Below are 22,447 nucleotides of genomic sequence, written 5' to 3' on the forward strand. Positions count from 1 at the left end.
GTAATTATCATGTGGTCATCGTCCTTGCCATGGTGTCTATCGTGTGGTTGTGATTATCATATGGTCATCATCCTTGCCGTGGTGTCTATCATGTGGTTGTGATTATCATGTGCTTGTCATCATCCTTGCCATGGTGTCTATCGTGTGGTTGTGATTATCATGTGCTTGTCATCGTCCTTGCCATGGTGTCTATCGTGTGGTTGTGATTATCATGTGCTTGTCATCCTTGCCGTGGTGTCTATCGTGTGGTTGTAATTATCATGTGGTCATCGTCCTTGCCATGGTGTCTATCGTGTGGTTGTAATTATCATGTGGTAATCGTCCTTGCCATGGTGTCTATCGTGTGGTTGTGATTATCATGTGGTCATCATCCTTGCCGTGGTGTCTATCATGTGGTTGTGATTATCATGTGCTTGTCATCGTCCTTGCCATGGTATCTTATCATGTGGTTGTGATTATCATGTGCTTGTCATCGTCCTTGCCATGGTGTCTATCGTGTGGTTGAGATTATCATGTGCTTGTCATCATCCTTGCCGTGGTGTCTATCATGTGGTTGTAATTATCATGTGGTCATCGTCCTTGCCATGGTGTCTATCGTGTGGTTGTGATTATCATTTGGTCATCATCCTTGCCATGGTGTCTATCGTGTGGTTGTGATTATCATGTGCTTGTCATCGTCCTTGCCATGGTGTCTATCGTGTGGTTGTGATTATATGTGCTTGTCATCCTTGCCGTGGTGTCTATCGTGTGGTTGTAATTATCATGTGGTCATCGTCCTTGCCATGGTGTCTATCATGTGGTTGTAATTATCATGTGGTCATCGTCCTTGCCATGGTGTCTATCGTGTGGTTGTAATTATCATGTTGTCATCGTCCTTGCCATGGTGTCTATCGTGTGGTTGTGATTATCATGTGGTCATCGTCCTTGCCATGGTGTCTATCGTGTGGTTGTGATTATCATGTAGTCGTCATCCATGCCATTGTCTCTTGTGTAGTTGTTGTCCTTGCTATGGTGTCTCCTTGCCGTGATGTCTAATGTGTGGTCATGTATCTTTGCCATGTTGTTTGTGGTTGTGCTCATGATCACTGTAGTACTTATCGTGTTGTGGTCCTTGTCATGACTCTTATCTTGTTGCTTGTCATTGTCGCTGTAGTAGTTCATGCCATTGTATTTACTGTCTTTCTTGTGGTCCCTGTCTTTGTCACGATTATCATGGTCTTGGTCCTCGTCAAGGTTCATGTCATGATCCTTGTCTTTATCCTTGACTTGGTCCTTGTTGTTTTGTCATGGTCCTATATTTGTCATTTCAAAATAAATATAGTTTTCCTTCCTTTGACAAGTGACTTATGTCTATTCTACCCTTTCACAAATGATAAAAAGAACATGCACGTTAAGTCAGACCCATAGCAGAAATAGACAACTGATATTTTGCACTGGTGTGTACTTTGCAGTAGGATTGTGACAAGCATGGTATTGGCTGAAAATACGCATGTGCAGCCAGGACCTAAATCCATACTAGCTTTCTCTTTCCACTCACATTACAATGCTACTAAATTACCAGCATATCATCATCTCGTCATTTCAGAGTAACATTCACAGATTCGATAACTTCATGAACAAACATGGCCAGCCTCATCAACCTCTGTAATATTAACTATTAAATCTCTTGGTCATTTATTTAATCGTCCCATTTTTGACCTGTTATTAGATGTAACGAGTTGCTAACGAATTTTAGTATCGCATCAAGATAACATTTTCCAGCACAATTGCGCAATCAAAAATGGTGAAAAGGTGAACAATATAAAAGAATTCAGCCCAGAACAAATTACGTTAATTTATTTGAAAACACACGTATTATAGAGACCACTGGAAAATGTCTCAGCAAAGATGATGGGAGAAGTCTAAATAAAACACTAAAATTGAACTTTTTCGAAGTGTATTATGATTATATTAGTTGTTTACTGAAATGTCCGAAGAAAGATCTGAACCTCACAAGTGATACCAAGAAGGCACCACTTATGAGGCAACTTTGGCAGGAAACAATGGGATAGGGTGGTCAGTTCCTTTCCCCCTCCATTGCATACATCACCAACTAGCTACTAGTCACACTTCAGATGCATGCAAACAATTGTCCTTCCTCCGACACATATCAAGTGAGATGTACTGTCTGATAATAGCTGTACATATCTCAGCCAGAACCTCAATCAGAGGATAGATATTAGTTTCATTTTTAGAATATCTATTTGAATTTTGTAATTTTTTTACATAACATGTTTAAACCACACAATTAGCATTCAAATAAGGACTTGTAGAAGAAAAGTTCACAAAACGTGATTTGCAATGAAATTAAGTATAAAAAATGGAAACAGATAGAAATCTCTTAGAGAAGAAAATAAAAATATAGGAAAGGTGGCCCTAGATTGCAATCTTAAACGAAAAACAGAAATAGAGGAGATCAAAAATTACTTGAAATAGTGTGAGAAAGAAAGCTAAATAACGAGGCAAAAACTGGGATAAATCAAAGCTTTGACAGAGAACAACAGAATTCAATGGTGAGCTTTCATAGAAGTCCTATGTTTCCCAAAGGAATGACTGGAACTACTACTCCATTAGTAAATTGAAAAAGTTTGTAAAGTATTATGGCATTTGTTAAGTATTTCCTCAAAGCAAACTCATAGTATAGAGGGCTACTATATTTCTTTAGTTAAAATGTGCCTTAAGACAAAAATCTAGATTTTGCCTACTTGTAAATTGCAATCAACATTACGTCTTTAAATAATAAGATGAAATAAATCAAGCAATAAAGTATTAAATAAGTTGAAACGGATTCTTGGAATCTCCAAATGATCTTTTAGATTAGGGCCTGAATAATATAATTACATATTGCATTCCTTTACTTTTACACTACTGAAAATGACAAATGTCAGCAATTTGAGGTTCTGATATGGTTCCAGTTCACTTTCATTTCATATATTTTTAGTAATGTTACATATTTTACATATTATGTAAACAATGTAACATTTTTGTACATATTTAGGCAATTATTGAATCTTATTTTTTTTTTTTTATTAAATTCGTTTTATTTTTCAAGTATTGAATTTTCTTCCACATATACTTGGAGATAAATCTTAATGTTCCTGCCCCGTAACATCACCTGGAGGGCAGCCTCTTGTTCTCACTATAGTACATGATGCTGGTAAAGAGGGAGGGCCTGGAACTGACGTCAATATGTTCTGTTCACAACTATAGAAAATACTTCAACTTCTAAAGCTGGCTTAAGAAAGTAGTTCTTTAAAAAATATTTTTTCTAGGAAATCTTTTGGCACAAGAAAAAGCATAGGTTGTGGCAGAGACAAGTTGTATTTGCAAGCTATACACTGGGGTGGAAATGGTAAAATCGACTTTTCAGGTTGCATCCAACTGACAAGTTAAATTATGACGACATTTTTGTGAATTTAATGCATTAATAACTTAAATAGGGATTTTAAATTGCATATTTTATTAATATTACATATTTCTCTGATATTTTTGACATTACATAAAAATGCGGAACCTATTTATGATTTCTTAGGTCCTACCAGCCAAATTGGATGTTATTAGATCCTATCACACTCAATTTATTCACCGAAACGTGAATCATAAATGAAAATTGAAATTTTGGCAATATTGTAACAGAGTACTTTCGAACTCGTATATCGTCCCTCCTCTGGCAAACTAGCGAAAGTGTAAATAAGCGCCCCTGCACTTAAGGTCTATATTGTACTTAGTACTTAGTACAATATAGACCTTAAGTGTAGGGGCGCTTATTTTCACTTTCGCTAGTTTGCCAGAGGAGGGACGATATAGGGTACCATTAACTCCCATCCAATGTAGTAACTGCTTATAGCCTAAGATTCTATGCTTCAGGCATTTACAGCAACTGCAAGCTGAATAAATCATGAAGTACCCAGCTACCACTGCTGCTTGCAGATCAAAATATTTTTGTACCTTATCTAAGTGATTGTATAGCTTGCGCAAGAAACAATTACCGAAAACCAATGGTGGCGTTGCTATCTATTTTGACGTATATATGTAGGCACACCGAGGGGGGAGAGGTGAGGGCCGATGGAAGCACGGTCTCTTCCAAGAAGATGAACAAATGAGGACATCGCTGTGGAAATAAAGAGCGTAGCAAGAGAAAAATTCGAAGCTAATTAAACGCGCAACATATGTTTACGAATGAAATAATAATACCGTACGATACAAGACATGCATTCACATGCAGTGGAAGAAACTGAAGTCGTAATGTAACTATCACAACGCAAGACTGATTCTATCGATGTCATTTCTCTTCCGACTGTACTCTTGAATATCATTCAAGCTATCTCGTGACCTTTCCTCTCGCCCGCTCTTCCTTATCGCAGTGTTTGATTCGCATTCCTTCCATCGGTAATCCGTGCTTGCGAGACCTATACACATATTGAAATTGAACTTACTGGAGCAAATATTAGTGACATATACCGTAACTGACAAGGACAATTTTCAATATGTAATGCGCATCTATTAATGTGACATCCTAGAATCTTACAATGCACAATAACAATCATAACTTAACAATCCTTTAGAACCCTGTGGTGGCTGCTGAGTGGTCCAAACCACCAGTCTATCATACTAACGGTCTGGATTCGAGTCTCTGTTAAGCCTGTGTTCTTTCATTGAAGAGTCAGTAGTGATATTTGTGGCAGACAGAATAGCAGTTGTGGTTTTTCTGAGAGTTCTGCAGTTTCTTAATATTAGGCTTCAATCTCTGTTCCATTATCATTTCATAGCATTCTCCAGTCACCAGCTGGCTACGCAGGGAACGGGCGGATCTAGGGACAATAAGGGTGGCCTTCTGAAACCAGAGTGCAGCTAATCCTAGTGCAGTCAGCTGCTGTAAGTTGGAAATGTGCCTAAAGATCTAAAAGATCGGAGTGCCGGGTCATTGTGAACCCTTGCAAGCATATCAGTAACGTTAACAGTCCATTAGTAAACAAAATAGTGACACACATTGGAAAAACGCAAAATACGAGGTGTGATTGGAAAGTTTTAATACAGGAGCCGCCACTGCTCAATAGGAGATGATAGGTTTGCCCACACAGGTGAAAGAGAAAGCTTGTTTTGACCTTGAAACATCTTGGAAAAGTCATTGCGATATCTTTCTTCAGTAGAGAGTGGCAGCCTGGTGAGTGAAGACACGTTTTCAGTTCTAGACAGATTTATTGATTTCGAAAATGGATGAAAAAACGAGTTTATGTCAAATTTTGTTTTAAAACCGGGAAATCAGCTTCAGAGACTTACGGACACTTAAAAACAGCTTTTGGCACTAAATGTCTGAGTCGGTCATATACTTTTATCTGGTTCTACAGATTCAAAGATGGCCACGAATCGGTCGAAGATGACCTCCAGTACGACCAACGAAAAACATTGCGAAAGTTCACGACTTAGTGCACTCTGACTGTCGACTTAAAATTAGGGAAATGGCTGAGGAACTGAATTTAAGTTTCTACACGGTTCTATCAATTTTAACTTAAGATTTGAACATGCGTCAAGTGTCCGCGAAATTATCCCGAAATAATTGTCAGACAAGCAGAAACAACATCAAGTGTTCCAAGAACTGATTAATCAGGCAGAAAATGACCCAGATTTGTTAAATAGAGTAATTATAGGTGACGAATCATGGATTTATGAATATGACCCAGGAACAAAGGCACCATCATCGCAGTGGAAGAGTACAGGTTTGCCACAATTCGCAATAAAGTTGGTCGAATGTGAAAACAATATTGCTGTTTTTTTTTTTTCGATTCTATGAGTATCGTGCATCACGAAATGCCCCTAGGAGGCAGGCAAACAAACAGAAATACTATATGTTGTGATTCCTTCATTTATGTTTCTTGCGAGCCTGCCTCAACTCTCATTTATTTTCTAGTTCGAGAGAAGATGGTCATCCCCCACCCTCCCTGCTTTCCACCTCGCCGTCCTTGTTTGAGAACAGCCACAGGAAGAAGGAACATGCTACTCGCAATGACCTGCTACTTTTTCCCCCGTCGATATTGTATCACCCTGCCAATGCACACCCCCGCTCTTAGTTCTGTTCAAACCTGCACAGGGACACTGTCAAGGAAGGTTTCTCCCACTCGACAGCCCGGTGTGATGTCACTAGTCACGTGACAGGGAGGAGTCACCCTAATAAAAGAGCGTGCAGAAGCCAGGATCTTCAGTTGTATTTCACTGAAAGTGCTCACATCTCTTTCCCGAAGTTAGCTCTGCTCCCTACCTTTCACCCCTTGTAACAGTCCCAATTTCAATTCTCCAAGTTCACTTCGGCTTGCTTGACTGATGTCCCTCCTTCGAATCCCTCTGCTGTCGAAAATTCGCGAAGTCCATGTCATCGATCCCTTGACAGAAGAGTTACCTGTTTCCCTGCCCTTGGTGTCGAAAAGTCATTAATAAATTCTAAGTTAATATCTGTTAAGGCATCTATATATCAGATGTTGATGAAATTGGCCATTATTGTATACAATGAAATAACTCCACAGAATGGAGAACCTAACTATTGGATCCAATTTATATAATCTGCATATTCAATCTAATCTGAACATTTATCTCAGTTGTCTATTCTGTTTAACCCTCCTACATATCCATATCGATCAATGTACATGTCTTTTTCAATGTAGTGTGCATTCTAACATATTACATTATAATTTGTTCCAACCTCATGACATCCCCGTTGAAATCCTTCACTTCTTCGTAGCAGTCTTGCTCATCCATCTCAGGAATAGCTGTGATCCTCTCCTGCCCAGCAGAGAAGCGATCTGGAAAAGTAGGAAAGAATGTCAACTCAATGTTAGGTGAAACGTAATTATCTATTTCAGAACCCCTGTTTCTATTTCCCCAATATTTGTAGTACAAAGTATTGTGATTCTGGAGAAGTTTCTGAATTGATTAAAGTTGCAACACTTGTTACCAAACTGACAATATCTAACAGATGTTTCATTATGTTCTTTCATTAATAACTGAAAAACTAAGGATTTTCGGATATATGTTTATATAAACTTTTTTCCTTGTTTTGGTGGGAGGAACATGTCCCCAAGGTTTGTCAAAGTATTTCTGAAACACCCTATATAAATTAGCTAAATAGTTGCAAACTGTGTGAAATGAGTAAAGTACGTGTGAATAATGGTGAAAAGACACATTTAGGTATGGCTGTTTTCTAGATCACCTCTTCCCCAAAATCATCATCACTACCAGTGTTGTAAATTCTACAATATAGCTGTACACAATTTTGTGGTTAAATTGAGAATTTTCTGGCTAGGAAGAAATAGCATTAATAGTATTCGTGGACATAGAGTATGTATTCGAAACACTTATTTGTTAATTATAGAATCTCTAAGTAGTTGGTATTTGGAAGGGACTATGTTAGTGGATGAAATCCATGCTATGCTAAAGGCAAATTGAAATCATCTCCTCTGAGAAATAGAGGATATCCACAGGAAGGAGTATTATCTCTCTTGTTATGGAGCCTTGTGTTGCATAGTCTATTTGAAGACAAGAAAGAAAAGGGACACTATCTACAAGATTATGTAGATTACACTTAAAATAGAAAAATTCCCACACATTTACAGATATCATGAATGATGGACTGAAGGATATATTAAGATGTTGTTGTTCAAATGCCTAGACATTTGGCAAAGAAGCCATTAGTATTCTTGCACTCCAGTATTCTTCACGCATATAGAATCTTCTTTTTCGTTTTATGCAAAATGTAATGGTTTTCTAAAGACACCTTGATTTTATGTTAAGTTATTACAACAATTTTGTTCATAACCTGCCAAAATGTTTGGAAGGCCACAACTACAGTTGGATAGCCGGTCTAGATCTAGTCAGGAGGGCAATACACTGTCCACTGGTCATATCTCACTTTTACCATCTGGCATTAAGTAAAACCCATTTTAACAAATCTCTAGGGGAGTAATTATTTTATTTTAAATGCAGATTTTCATTCAACATAAGAAAGTTCAGACAACAGAAATTTAAATACCCTTTGGCCATTTCACTATACAAGGGGAGTAAAATGTATGAAACAATATACGCAACTTTCCAATTTTTAATTTTATGAAGAAATGACAGCATGGTACAGCTCGATTCAGCGTTATTGGCCCTTGTCCTTGGTTATTTGGCTAGTGAGAGAGATGTGTGTTGTGTCATAAGAAAGAAATTTAATCACAAACGCGCATTGGAGGGGAAGAGGATAAATGAGTATACCTTGCGCATAGCTGAGGGACACTCATGTGTCATTATGACATTGTTTAGTCAACAGATATAATGATTAGTGACGGGACGTGTGGAAAATATTGCGTTTTAAGACAGAGTGTATCACGACATGATAAGAAGGAAGCATTAGGTGTTATGACAGTTCTGCCTGATCCATGTGACCCAGTCCGCCAGTAGTGATGAGTAACTTGGTCTTAGTCTATTTACTTTTTGCAAGGGCCAAAAGTCCCAGAATCAAGCTGTACAAAAATTGTTGTTGTTGTTTTCTAATGCCAGGCATTTGACAATAAAGTAATTTGACCTCTTGCACTCCAATATTTTTCAAAGATATTATCATGGTCAGCCACTGAAGCACAGATTTTCAGGTGTTCCGAATCCATTTCTTGGGTTGAGTTGCACAATGGGCAGTTAGGGGACTGATGCAGAGAGTTCCATTTTTTCCCTTGAGATTATGTTATCAAATTTTGTTTGTTGAAGTCTAAGTAGACTTAATAAATTACAAAAATTAAAGAGTGTTGAAAAAGGAATGTTTTCAACATTTTTTCGAAAACTATGTTCTTTATTTATAAGGGAGTGCCAAAAAGTTACACAATTAAATCAGTCATTTCTAAAAGGGTTTTATTCCGAAATTATAATGTTCAGCAATCAGACCTCCATAAAAAATTACCTTATTCCAGGAATAGGGCCTTCTCAAAAGTGCCGTGAATACTGTGTACAGCTTAATAAAGGCATGGCATAATGCTCTTTCTTAAAAGAAAAGGTATATTCAAGCGAGACGAATACAATAACGTTCTTAGCTGATTTTAGTTAGAAATGGAATAAAGCACATTTACAAATCACTGATTCAATTCCAATAACGAACTTGAATGACTGTATTACATGCACTCCACAATAATTACGAGTGAATGTCAATGGCATGCAAGATGCCAAGAAAACTATACGATATTTTATGTGCATGCCAGGACAGAGAGTAATTGCGGGCAATGAAGAAGCAGACTAGTTACAACTAGTGATGAGGGGTCATTCATGGGGCCTGAGTCTGTCTTGAGAATTTTTAAAATAATTTCAGACAGGCTATTCTGGACCATGCCACTCAGAAACAGAGAGGATTGGAAAGCTCTTCCAAAACTCAAAATGCTAAAAGCTCTTCATGAAAGGCTTATGTAAGGTCACAAGAAGAAAACTATTAAAACTTAATAGGAACCAACTTAGTGCAATGACCAAAATTCTGAGAGGACACAGTCATCTCAACAATATCAGTTAATCCCTGATCTAGAAGATGTTCTGCAAAAGAGGAATCAGCTTTGCACATCCTTAGTGAGTTTGAAGCTTTGGCTAACCTCTGGTATAAGATCATAGTATTCTTTTCCTAAATGTCAGGATGTGACAGCGACGTGAGATTCGAACTCACGACCAGCGTCCCGCAAGAGAGAAGATCGCGCGGAGCACTTTGGGATGGCGCGCGGCGGAGAGGGGAAAAGGGCCAACGCGGCGAGAGAGTGCGCGCGCATCTGGTGCTGGTAGAGAGGAGAGGGCTCGGGATTTTTCTGGAGTGCCATCTCTAGAGACGCGTGGAACCTTCGAGGCTACGTCGCTGTGGTTATAAATTACGGACGCGAAGGAACGACAGCAGTTTCGAGTTTTCAGTTGATTAGTCAGCCTGTCAGTGAGAAAGCCAGTCTTGTGTACCGGAGTTCAACTCGAGTGTGCGTCTGCAACTGTATCAGCATCCGAAGGCCTGAGTTCGAGTGCAGTGGACCGCAGTTGGAGGGACCTGAGTTCGAGTGCAGTGGACCGCAGTTGGAGGGACCCGAGTTCGAGTACAGTGAACTGTCTCTGAAGGTCTGTGGTTCGAGATACTGTGAACTCGAGTGACTGAGATAGAAGAACTGTGAACTGAGAACTGGAAGTTCTGATTTGTAAATAGTGCTTTGTAAATACTAGTTAAGATTAACAGTTCATTGTTGTGCGTAATAGTCCAAGTAAATTGTCATTGTCGTCGGTGGAGTGCTATAACGAATACTGTGTTGAGTGAGGATCCAATTGTTGACGAGAGCGTTTAAGGTGAATTGTAGAAAGGAATTACTGTTGTGACGAATAAATTACATTGTTGTTACTAATAAAATTTACAGTATTCTTTTCCTAAATGTCAGGATTATCACAGCATTCCTGTCTTGAAGATACTGAAGCTCTTAAGCTGCATCTACACAATTCATTTTCCATGCGCATACATATGTAATCTGGGGAGAATATTGAAAGAATCAATATATATTATTAAATATAAAATATCAATCCAATACTTAGACCTATCTGATTCTCAAAATTGTGGATGAACACCCCAAAGGCACTCATATTTGCGATAATCTTCAATAAAGCCAATCGTACTTGCTGCAATTTTCAGCTTAAAAGGTCCACAGTCATAAAAAAAAAAAAACAATTTTCAGTTTACTCATAGCCACCTAGAACAATTAGCTGCTCGCTACATGCTACTCTGTAGAACGAAATAACGCACAAGATACCCACCAGCAATGAGTAGCTTTTAATTGCTGCATGCACTCTCATGTTTGGTGGAAAAAGGCATGCACAATTGAATGTGTTTCATTCACTCTTGCATGCACGTAGATGCACCTTTAGAGCAATCAGGACTTCTTAAAGAATTAATTTACAGAAAGGGTAAGAACAATAGGTAAACAGTCACAGTTCAAAGGTCAATTCAATTGCCTGTCCTCTTTTATACTCAATACTCAAAAGGACTGTTTGATAAGTTTTGAATAAAACTAGTCATCTTGGTCTCCATTCCGAGGCTAATTTTGAGATTTCGTAACAAGCTGTTTTTTTTATGGTGATGGGTTATTAGCCCTTCGCCCAACCTCCAAGCTGGAGGACCACCTCTCATCAGCTGTCCGCAACTACTTATTCGATATGGTTGTGAAACTTGGACTCTGACTTTGAAAGAGGAACATAGGTTAAGGGTGTTTGAGAGGAAGGTGCTTAGGAAAATATTTGGGGCTAAGAGTGATGAAGTTACAGGGGAATGGAGAAAGTTACACAACACAGAACTGCACGCATTGTAGTCTTCACCTGACATAATTAGGAACATTAAATCCAGATGTATGAGATGGGCAGGGCATGTAGCACGTATGGGCGAATCCAGAAATTTATATAGTGTTAGTTTGGAGGCCGGAGGGAAAAAGATCTTAGGGGAGGCCGAGATGTAGATGGGAAGATAATATTAAAACGAATTTGAGGGAGGTGGGATATGATGATAGAGACTGGATTAATCTTGCACAGGATAGGGACTGATGGCGGGCTTATGTGAGGGCAGCAATGAACCTCCGGGTTCCTTAAAAGCCATTTGTAAGTAAGTAATCTTGGTCTCCATACCTATCAACTCATGCACGTTTGCTGTTGTAGGTTGTGTTGCAAACTCCAGAGTTGCTTCTGAGTGTCACTCAGCTATGCAGATGGATGTCAGCATCAATAATCGCATTCTCATCTTCTGTGCCCGTCATGCCAGAGAATTCAACACACGCAGTAACAGTATCTGAATACCTGAAACAAAACAGAAGACAACACTGCTAAGTTTCTGTACAAGCTACACAATACAGGAAGAGTCGAACATAAGAACCCAGCACAGCAATTCTGTCCAATACACCGGCCGAAATTTCATCAGAAAATTTCTTCCTCCATGAGAACTTGAACCAGTGCTCATTCCATAATCCAAGTCCTATAATCTTTTCCCTGTAAGAAAAATCCTAATATAAACAATAGCACGTAACTGAAGTGAGGCTTCATTGGCCGCTGTTTGGCGCCATAGATTCTCAGTACATGTTCCCGCCTACTGTTGTACATTCTGTTTCATGTTAAACATTTCCCGTTACTCGACATGTAGGCCTAACCTCACTACTATGCATTCGTTTGCTCTGGAAACATTTACTTTATAATTACTACTGGGTGTTCAGTTCAAAGTGTGTCATGGCTCGCTGTATGCCGTCATGTGGCTAGCCGATGAGCCTAGAGAATTCAATCTTCCTACACTTCCGCAGAGGTGTATAACCTATGAGGCAGAGAAGTTGCCTAGCAAGTACGGCGTTCATTCTGAAGAGTATGTACCGATACGTACGGTAACACCGGTAGTGGCAGGAATGTGAACTGTTTGGAAATACATACTGTCAGGATATGGGGAGAGGGTTAAGACGATTACTTACGTATTTGTTGACATTAACTTCGACGGTCAACATGGACACAGAGCATTTGATTTGTGTTGTGGAATGTTACCGTACGCAACCAATGATAACAAATATCCTGCGTACAACTTGCCGGCACAAAACACAGTTCGAAAGAGGTCGTGGTAGCACACAGACCGTACAGACCGCCATTTGTTGCTACGACGTTCAAGTTATACTGTACATGTTCTCAAGTTCAGATTGAAGAACGCCTTAAATAATAGGCAACTTCTCTAACATATAAGCTGAAACTCACTTCAAATCGGTGACCCAACAACAGTGACGTCATTACACACTTTGAAATGAACACCCAGTATAATTAAAACTCACTTAACTTATTGTAATATACATTTAAGACTATTTGTTTTTCTCCGCTTTTGAGAAGGTTTCCACGCTTAAGATTAATAACCACACACACCGAGGATGCAGAAGCCACACTTCAGTACCACGTGCTTACATAAACAACTACGAGCTCTAGTGACGCCAGCTTGTTACAAGAACAGACTACCTCGGTATTACTGTTGGTATTCATCCGCGTTCATAGTAAATAACAAAATATAAAAGTAGCTTTTCTTTTACATAGCGTTTTACATACGAGTGAAGTTAAATGTTTCATCGTATTTAACAACTAGAATTCAATTTTTTATTTTCAAATAATACAAGATTGTGGTTTCCAAATACGAACTATACTGGGTGTTCATTTCAAAATGTGTCTTGGCTCGCTGTATGCCGTCATGTGGCTAGCTGATGAGCCTAGAGAATTCAATCTTCCTACACTTCCGCAGCTCAGGTGTATAACCTAAGAGGCAGAGAAGTTGGCTAGCAAATACGGCGTTCATTCTGAAGAGTACGTACCGATACGTACGGTAACACCGGTAGTGGCAGAAATGTGAACTGTTTGGAAATACGTACTGTCGGGATATGGGGAGAGGGTTAAGACGATTACTTACATATTTGTTGACATTAACTTCGACGGTCAACATGGACACAGAGCATTTGATTTGTGTTGTGGAATGTTACCGTACGCAACCGATGATAACAAATACCCTGCGTACAACTTGCCGGCGCAAAACACAGTTCGAAAGAGGTTATGGTAGCACACAGACCGTACAGACCGCCATCTGTTGCTACGACGTTCAAGTTATACCGTACACGTTCTCTAGTTCAGATTGAAGAATGCCTTAAATAATAGGCAACTTCTCTAACATATAAGCTGAAACTCGCTTCAAATCGGTGACCCAACAACAATGACGTCATGACACACTTTGAAATGAACACCCAGTATTTTCCTGCGTCATGTGAGTGTTTCGACTGGGAGCCAATCACGGGTATGACAGCAAGGTGCTTGTGTTTACATTAGGATTTTTCTTACAGTGAAAACAGTATAAGCAGAATACTTTAGACCACGATGCATGTGTCTTATATAAAAAAAAATACTAAAATTTACATCATGTTTTGTGACCTATTTTTTAATTTTATTTTCAAAGATACGTGCATTATTACAACCTAATTTTTTCATAAATGGATGTGAAATCAGTGTGCAAAATTTCAGCATTCTATCTCTAATGATTGTGGAGTTATGAAATAATATGTGTGGAAAAACTGCAACTTTTGGGAAATTTAATTTAAAGTTGAAAGTGAATGTCTTAGCTGACCTGTATTGTTTTAGAACGTGTACATTTAAATAAATCAACTAGGCTGTAACACTGGATTCAGAAAACAGTCTAATTTTTTATACAATTTTTTTTTTTCCAAAAAATATTCCCGTACATATACCTTTAAAAATAAACGACAGTAGTATCAAGGAAATTATGTGATAAGTTCTGAAAGAGAGTAACCAACTTGGTCTCTGTACTTACCACTTCACACATACTGTCTGGCCGCCCCAAGTCCAGCTGGTTCAGAGTTGCCTCACATTTCCTGCCTGACTGCCACTCAACTATGCAGGCTGTTGTAAGCATGAAGAATGTTGTATCTTTTCATATCTGGCACAGTGGCGTATTCTGGAATGCCGACATGGGCTATCACTGACAGGAAAACCTAGAAAGGCATAAATATATACTGTAATTGTTATAAATTTGATTAAACAAGTCATCTATAAAACAACCAATATAATATTTAACTATTTGTACATTTTAGAAGGAAAGGAAATGGCCGCTCTACCCTATTACCTCCTGGCCTAACTACTTCATAAGTGGTGCCTTCTTGGTATCAATTATGAGGTTCAGACCTGTCTTTGGATAGTTTACTGAAGAACAGCACATTTTAATTTATCTGTTTTATGGATACATGAACTCCAACAGTCATTCCTTTTGACCAATTTTTTAGAGAACTCCTTGAGAGTATACAACACTAAGTTCATTTTTCAAATACACAAGGTCAAAATATAAAATTTAAGGTTCTTTAAGTTCAGAAAATACATCAATAGGAAAGTTTGCATCATAACTGTCAAAATTCTAACAATTTAACAACACCACAAACTTCAAGTGTTTGAGAGCCAAAATGGTATCCAAACTTAAAAAAATATCGTCGAATACATGACACGAATATCTTCATCATTAGCCTACAGTTTCTCCTTTTAGACCCTGGCTCTTCTCCCTCTTTCAGATCATCAGTGATTACATTAAAATACTTTTTGTAGGGATTCTTATTTTTTTTCCTTCTGTTCTCTTTGCAGTTAATGATTCGGAGTAGGCATTCCACTCTTTATGATTACAACTTTGTATTTGTACTTAAGCTAGAAAAGGGATTATCCAGTAACTGATTCACTTTTTATGATTCAGACACAATGTTTATCTAAGAATCTAACTCCACACACTATTAAACAAAAATATTAGAAATGCATTGCCCAACTGCCAATATAATAAAGAAAACAGCACACACTTCAATGCCTGCAACAACATGCTTTACTTCCTCACACCACATTAACACGTGATCCGTGACTTCTGCTTGGTTACAATCTGTAGGCTATAAAGTAACGGATTTCGTAAATATTATATTTATAGGCAGAATATTTATTACGGAATAATTCATTGTGCACTTTCGCTGAAAATTTGAAAAATATATTTCCAAGGCTGGGCACTTATGGAGAGCGCGAAAATCACGACGTAAGAGATATACAATAGATTTTTGCTAATCTTTACGAATTAAGTGATTCTGATTAATAATATGCAGATAAGACAATCGCGAAATAGAGTTCTAACAGCAAAATATGAACACATTCGCGAATTATTATTATTGCGTTGTTTCATAGCGAATTTCATATTCTGAGGTTTTTTCGGATTTTTTTCACATGAATTTGTTATATATTCAAGTAACCTACATTACATGGCATTCCAGGTGTTCTAATTACTTTAGTGAACTCAAAAGACGGAGAATTCAACATTTCACTAATAATTTGAAAGTGTTAATTTGAGGGCTGCAAGTTTTTTTTCATTTTTAATGTATGTTTATTAATATAGTCTCAATCCAACAAACATTGTCTACTGGCCATATTGCACCTTTACCAGAATCCAACGAACCCTTAATGTTAATTATTTGGAAAGTAATATTCATACCGAGTTAATACTCCAATTCCAAAATAATTGTATTTTCCAAAATTTCCATTAATCTCCCACAAGAGTACAAATCAATATCTCCAACAATTTCCACCAACACCAATATTAAAAAACCACAAATGATAAAATTAATCTCCATAAATACCTGCTCCTGTATATTTCACATTCCTCTGCAGTTTCACCAGCCACAATCTTTCTGTACATCCGGAGCGACTCAGAGTTCGGGGACAGTTGGGTTGAGGCAGTGATTCAAGAAACCACATCCAAGGAGGTACTAATCCCTGCTTTCTCCACCACTGCCACACGAATCATCCTTGTTGAGAGAGCCAAAGTACAACCATCCAAAGCCTTCTTCTTGAAATTGAACATAATCTGCAATTTGTATTGAGTGCGAAATTTCTGAAGTAATTACAGATGAAAAAGTATATAAAGTTATAAATTATAAATAATTTTGGTTTTCCCTTACTTTTTATTTGGACGTCGACTTCAGTCGTAGTCTTGATAGCCCACAACATACGCCACTGGTCTGGCAGATCCTTCAGAATTGTCCCCGAATACCTGAAACAAGACAGATAACAATGCTGATATATTTTCTTAGTATGGTTATCAGTATCGGTGGTAATATTATGGAATAGTGCAGGAGTTCTTAACCTTTTTAGCCCAAGACCCAAAGTTAACTTAGGAAATAAACTTGTACAACCCTTGGGCCTATTTTGAAATTAAACAGTGCTACTATAATAAAAACAAGTAAATAAGTGTAGCAATTATTTATTAATTTTATTTTTAGTAGGTTTTTTTACGATGCTTTATCAACATCTTAGGTATTTAGCGTCTGAATGAGATGAAGGTGATAATGCCGGTGAAATGAGTCTGGGGTCCAACACCGAAAGTTACTCAGCATTTGCTCATATTGGGTTGAGGGAAAACCCTGGAAAAACCCTCAACCAGGTAACTTGCTCCGACCGGGAATCGAACCTGGGCCACCTGGTTTCGCGGCTAGACGCGTTAACCATTACTCCACAGGTGTGGACATTATTTATTAATACAGAGTTGTAATATTTCATAATAAGCAACAACTATATAGTACATTATGCAGCGAGCCTATAATGGTAGCAATTAAGACGCGAGTATGTTTGTTTATGAAACGAGCGCAAGCTCGACCATATTTCTAACTTGAAATTATTCATAAGTATTCATGTTATGGTTACGTAAGTGAGGAGCGGAACTGACCTGAATTGTGAGATGTGCGCAGACGCGAAAGTATTGATTTTTTCCGAGGCACGAATGTGATTGACCTTGACATAATCTAGAGAATAACATGAAGATTAGTCTTGATATAACCTGGAAATTGATTTAGAATTGAAAAACGAGATGACAAATTGAATTTATTTACAATTAACGCTAATTATTATAGTAACAGAACATAATCTTCTGCGACAGTATTGGATTTCCAGCCTCCATGACTTTTCGCTAATTGTCTTTCGATTGCATATCCGAGAATAATCGATACTTGCGGTTTCATAATGGCACAATGGTGATTTCTCATTGGCTGAACAAGTGAATTATAATGAATAGGTGTACTTTAATGAGGTGCATTAAAGGGCTACTACCAGGTGTATAATTACTACATTTCGGCATGGTCGAGCATAAAAATATAATCATAATTCCAATAGTCAAATAGTGGGAAGGCACGAGTATTAACATATTACCATTTCTTTAATTTTGTTTTTATGGGAAGCTATGGTGAGCCATCCCGGAAGCCATGGCGATCCTTGTTTGGGTCGCCACTGATAGGTTAAGAGCCCCTGTAATAGTGCAATAATTATGTGGTGGCCAAGAGAAACAGCTAATGAGTTGCTTGGTTATACCACTAATACAGTGAGATCAGTTATAGTTGAAGATGTGAATTTGTGGTGATTATTTTACCACTATTTTGGTGATTATTTTATCAGGACTTCGGTGAACATTTCGTGGAAATACGAATGTTTGGGTTAATCATCATCATCATCCAAAACTAGTGTAAGGCCCAAGGTTTGTTACGGTCTGAGTCATTCTCGGTCCACCTCTTTTTTTTTTTTTTGGACTGCCCAAAAAGTCTCTTCCCCTGGGGACGGAATTGAAACATAGCTTTTTTTATTTCGATTTTTAAGTATAAAATTACATTTTTCTTACGCATTTATCAGAACAATTGTTACAAATCACACCACTCTTGTAAATTCATCAAGACTGTACAGTAGGATGCATAATTAAACTGTAAAGAATCGAGTTCCTGAAGTCGTATGCTCTGTAACAATTTTTGCGATAAGTGCATAAGAATGGTGTAACTTTTAGTTAAAAATTGAAAAACGAAATCTGTACAAACCAATTAACAACAAATTTTTAGCTTCAGAACACTAGCCAATTGAAGAAAAATTTTGTGATACTGAAGAAAAAAAAAATTCATTCCCTGAATTTCAAGAAAATACACGGTATCAGCACATTCCAATATCAAAAACGTAGTTTTAGGATGCTGTATGTGTATATATACCTGCATGCGTGTGTACAGAAAATTCTGCAACACTATTGGACAGATTGTGTTCGTATTCAATATAAGTCAATTATCCAAGAAACATGAACTTGAAATGTACTGTTCTTCCCCTCCCCTCAACAAAGTGTACAGTGTCTGAAATGACACATAAAGGAATGTAGTTCCAATGAAATGTGACAATTATTTTCGTGATTTTTTGTGCTATGCAGAATAAACTGACAAAACTGAGTGATACTGCTAACAGGTGTTATTACATACAGGTTTATTTATTTCCATTTTCATTGCAATTTTAGTCACAACAGTACATATGATAGTGTTACGTATGGAATATCGAGATAGTTTTGAGTAGTTCACAGTCAATGCAAGACTGCTGGATTTAACAAGACCTTATAAAACATAATACACCATAATATGCCAGTATTCGAAAATACAGCTTTCGACCTACTTCTCTTGTGAAACAATAGTTTAAAAAGCATTTGCAGATTACAACTTAATAATGAACAATAGTTGCATTTTTCTAAGTTAGTGTGGAAATCTCTTACAGGTTATGTTAGTTTCTAAGGCTTTTGATATGCCCTGGATATACTAAGTGAAGTGAAAAGTTCTTCCTCTTTATTTCGCGTGTTAATTAAATCACTTTTAGGTTATCTACGCCGATATTATTTTCAATTTTTACCCATTTTCTAATTCTATTTACAAGTCAACTGACGTCCTATATTATATAATAATCCGTGGAGCTACAGCCCGTGAAGGTCCTAGACTGACCAGCCGGCTGCTGGCCTCATTCCCACATGCCGAAGCAGAGGTGGACGATCATCCAACCAGAATGGAGGTATCGTGTGGTTATCACGATGATCCCCACAGCCGTTATAGCTGGTATTCACAACTGGATTTCGCTACCTATTGTAGCTCCCCAAGTGCATCACGATGCTGGGTGGGCACCGGTCCCATACACTGGCCGAAATTTCATGAGAAAATTTCTTCCCCCATGAGGACTCGAACCAGCGCGCATTCTGTAACGCGAGTCCTAGGCGGGATGCCTTAGACCACGATGCCACGGCGCGGGACGACGTCCTATATTAATTCGTCACATTTCAATTCCACTCTACCTTCCCTCCGAAAATTAGACCATTTTTCAACTTTTTCCATTACAAAACCCTCAATGTCACGTGCTACTGAATACTCAAAATATTAGACCAAAAATAAAAATATTTCCAGCAGATTTATAGAAATAATATTCTATGTTGCGTCAACTTGACTTTAATTACGAATAAATATCAGCAGAATGCACAATATCAAGGAAACTATGTGATCAGTTTTGAAACGCAGCAGCCATCTCGGTCTCCATACATACCAGTTCACGCAGGTTTGCTGGCTGGGGCTGTGGTCCAGAGTGCCGCTCGACTATGCAGGTTGCCGTGGGCATCAAGAATCGCAGTCTTATCTTCTCACCAAGAGATTAACACCTGCTCCAGAATTGTCCCTGAATATCTGAAACAATATAGATGACAATAATGATAATATGCTTGGTAATTTCATAGAAGACGGGCACTTGGTTGAATGTAGTATTACCAACTTTTTTTATTTCAGAGTTAAATGTCAGTGATCTTTTAGTAACATTTATATTAGTTTTAGGTTTTATTATGCTAGGTGCCGCTGTGATTTTCTTTTAATCTGAGTGTTTATAGTTGTCATTTGTTCTAGAATTTTCAATAATTTTGAATCGATAATGACGTCACTTGTTCTTGGTTGTTTGACGTGAGTGGCGTTATATTGTGACTGATGGCTAAAGCTATTGAAAGTTTGTCATTTTATGATATTTGTGATAAATGTGTGAACTTAGAACAAAGTATTAAATTTTGTGTTGATTTTGGTTTAGTTCTTTCGCTGGTGAATAAGAATTGTGTTGAATGTTGAGGAGAAAACTGCTTTTGTGTGGTTTAAAGGAATTATTTAATGAATTTTCTGTATAAGTTAAGGTTTAATAAGTGTTCAAAGAGAATTTCATTTTGTGTAAATACATGGATTATTTATGCGAAGTTGACTGTACGACAAAGTGTTGGTTTAGTTCTTTGTTGCCTGCATAGTTTGTTTAGATTGCCTCAAAGCCTGTGTCCTATACTGGAAGTAAAGTGGTTATCGTTGAAGTCGTCAATGAGAATTGCATTTTATTTGTTAAGGTGTTTTTTTTTTTTTTCGTGATTTTTGGGGGTAAAGTGCGGACGAAAACTGCCAGAAAAGTAGTGCCAATTATGAAGTTCGAATGCCATCAAACGCCAAAAAATTAAATATAGGCCTATTTTAATTTTTTTGTAGGGCTTATATGAATATGTATTTGATTTTCCATCTTTGATTTTGTGATGTTTGGTGACATTTGAACTTCATAGTTGGCAGAATGTTTTTGGTAGTTTTCGTCAACCATTTTGGATTTTGCCCATGTTCTAGGAAATTACCTTATGCTTTTTATAAAAGGTAAAAGGTATCCCCGTAACATGCCACGAAGGCACTTGGGGGGCATGGAAGTAGAGCCCCATGCTTTCCATGACCACGGCACTAGAATGAGGTGGTGTGGTCAGCACTATGCTCTGGCCGCCTTTTACCCCCGGGAAAGACCCAGTACTCAATTTTATAGGAGGCTGAGTGAACCTCGGGGCCGTTCTGAAAGTTTGGCAACGAGAAAAAATCCTGTCACCATCTGGGATCAAACCCCGGACCTTCCAGTCCGTAGCCAGCTGCTCTACCAACTGAGCTACCCGGCCGCCATGCTTTTTATATGTGGTTTAAATTTTCTGTAAAATTTGAAACAGCAATATATGAAAGTGACACTATGTTACATAATGTTCCAGTCCAGTATCACAGGCAGATGCATCACATCTTCACGAATGTACGTGGCGCGTCCAGAAAGTTTCCTTGGGAACATTTACAGGAACAAAACACAATTTCATGGAAAGATTTATTGGAACAGATACAACTGTTGCGCTATTTTTCAGTATATTCCTCATCGGAATTGAGACATTTGCCATACCGTGGGATCAACAGAGAGGTGAAGATAGCGGTCACACACTGATTCCGATCCCAGGTGGCAGATGTTTACGACACAGGGATACAGACCATCTCCCGAGTAATTCGTCCTGGACCTCTCGCATATTTCTTTATACTGGTTTATTCTGCAATGCTTCAACTGCGATGGTTACCTAGCGTCTGGGTAAATTTAAGGTAATAATGCTAGTGAAATGAGTCCAGGGTCCAGCGTTGAATGTTACCCAGCATTTACTCTTAATGAGTTGAAAGAAAAACCCTGGAAAAAACCTCAACCAGGTAACTTGTTCCTACCAAGATTTGAACCTGGACCTGCTAGACATGTAAGATGATTTAACCGTTACTCCACAGCAATAGACTCTCGCATGTTATGTTGGTATAGCAAGTAAAGGGGGGGGGGTTACAACAGTTTATTATAATATACATTGAAGGTTGAATCCATATGTAAACAAATTATATCAAACGATTTTTATGCGGAAAGTATTTGTGGCTGCAAAGTAAAACCACGTGATCATCAATACATCTCACAGAAGCCAGTGAAGCAAAAGTAAATTGCCTCTACATCAGTGTAGCTTTTTTGCAGAATTAACTTCTGTTCAAAGCTAAATATGACGAAGTTGTAACTTAAATAGTATACGAAATGTCAATGGGAATAATGAAAGAGTGCTTATTAATGTAAATTTCTTGCAATCTCGGTAAATGGACTGTACCGGTACTAAGCATAGGCCAGGCCTTCCCGCAGAGGTCCAGGGCACACCATACATTATCAAATATATACGTAAATTTAATTAATCTTTCGGAAACGC

General features: G+C 38.0%; 1 long non-coding RNA gene across 1 annotated transcript in view; it reads right to left on the reverse strand.

Moving 5' to 3' along the window:
• Positions 1-22,447, reverse strand: part of LOC138691087 (uncharacterized) — a 28,221-nt gene that overhangs the window by 5,081 nt on the left and 693 nt on the right. Inside the window, exons 2-7 of the long non-coding RNA XR_011329746.1 lie at positions 19,957-20,093; positions 16,542-16,633; positions 16,221-16,447; positions 14,378-14,558; positions 11,677-11,844; positions 6,734-6,833 (exon numbers count right to left, since the gene is read on the reverse strand). This is a non-coding gene — a long non-coding RNA (uncharacterized lncRNA). The remainder of the gene's footprint in view (positions 1-6,733; positions 6,834-11,676; positions 11,845-14,377; positions 14,559-16,220; positions 16,448-16,541; positions 16,634-19,956; positions 20,094-22,447) is intronic.

The sequence above is a fragment of the Periplaneta americana genome, chromosome 2 (genome assembly GCF_040183065.1).
Source record: "Periplaneta americana isolate PAMFEO1 chromosome 2, P.americana_PAMFEO1_priV1, whole genome shotgun sequence".
Classification (NCBI taxonomy): Eukaryota; Metazoa; Arthropoda; class Insecta; order Blattodea; family Blattidae; genus Periplaneta; species Periplaneta americana.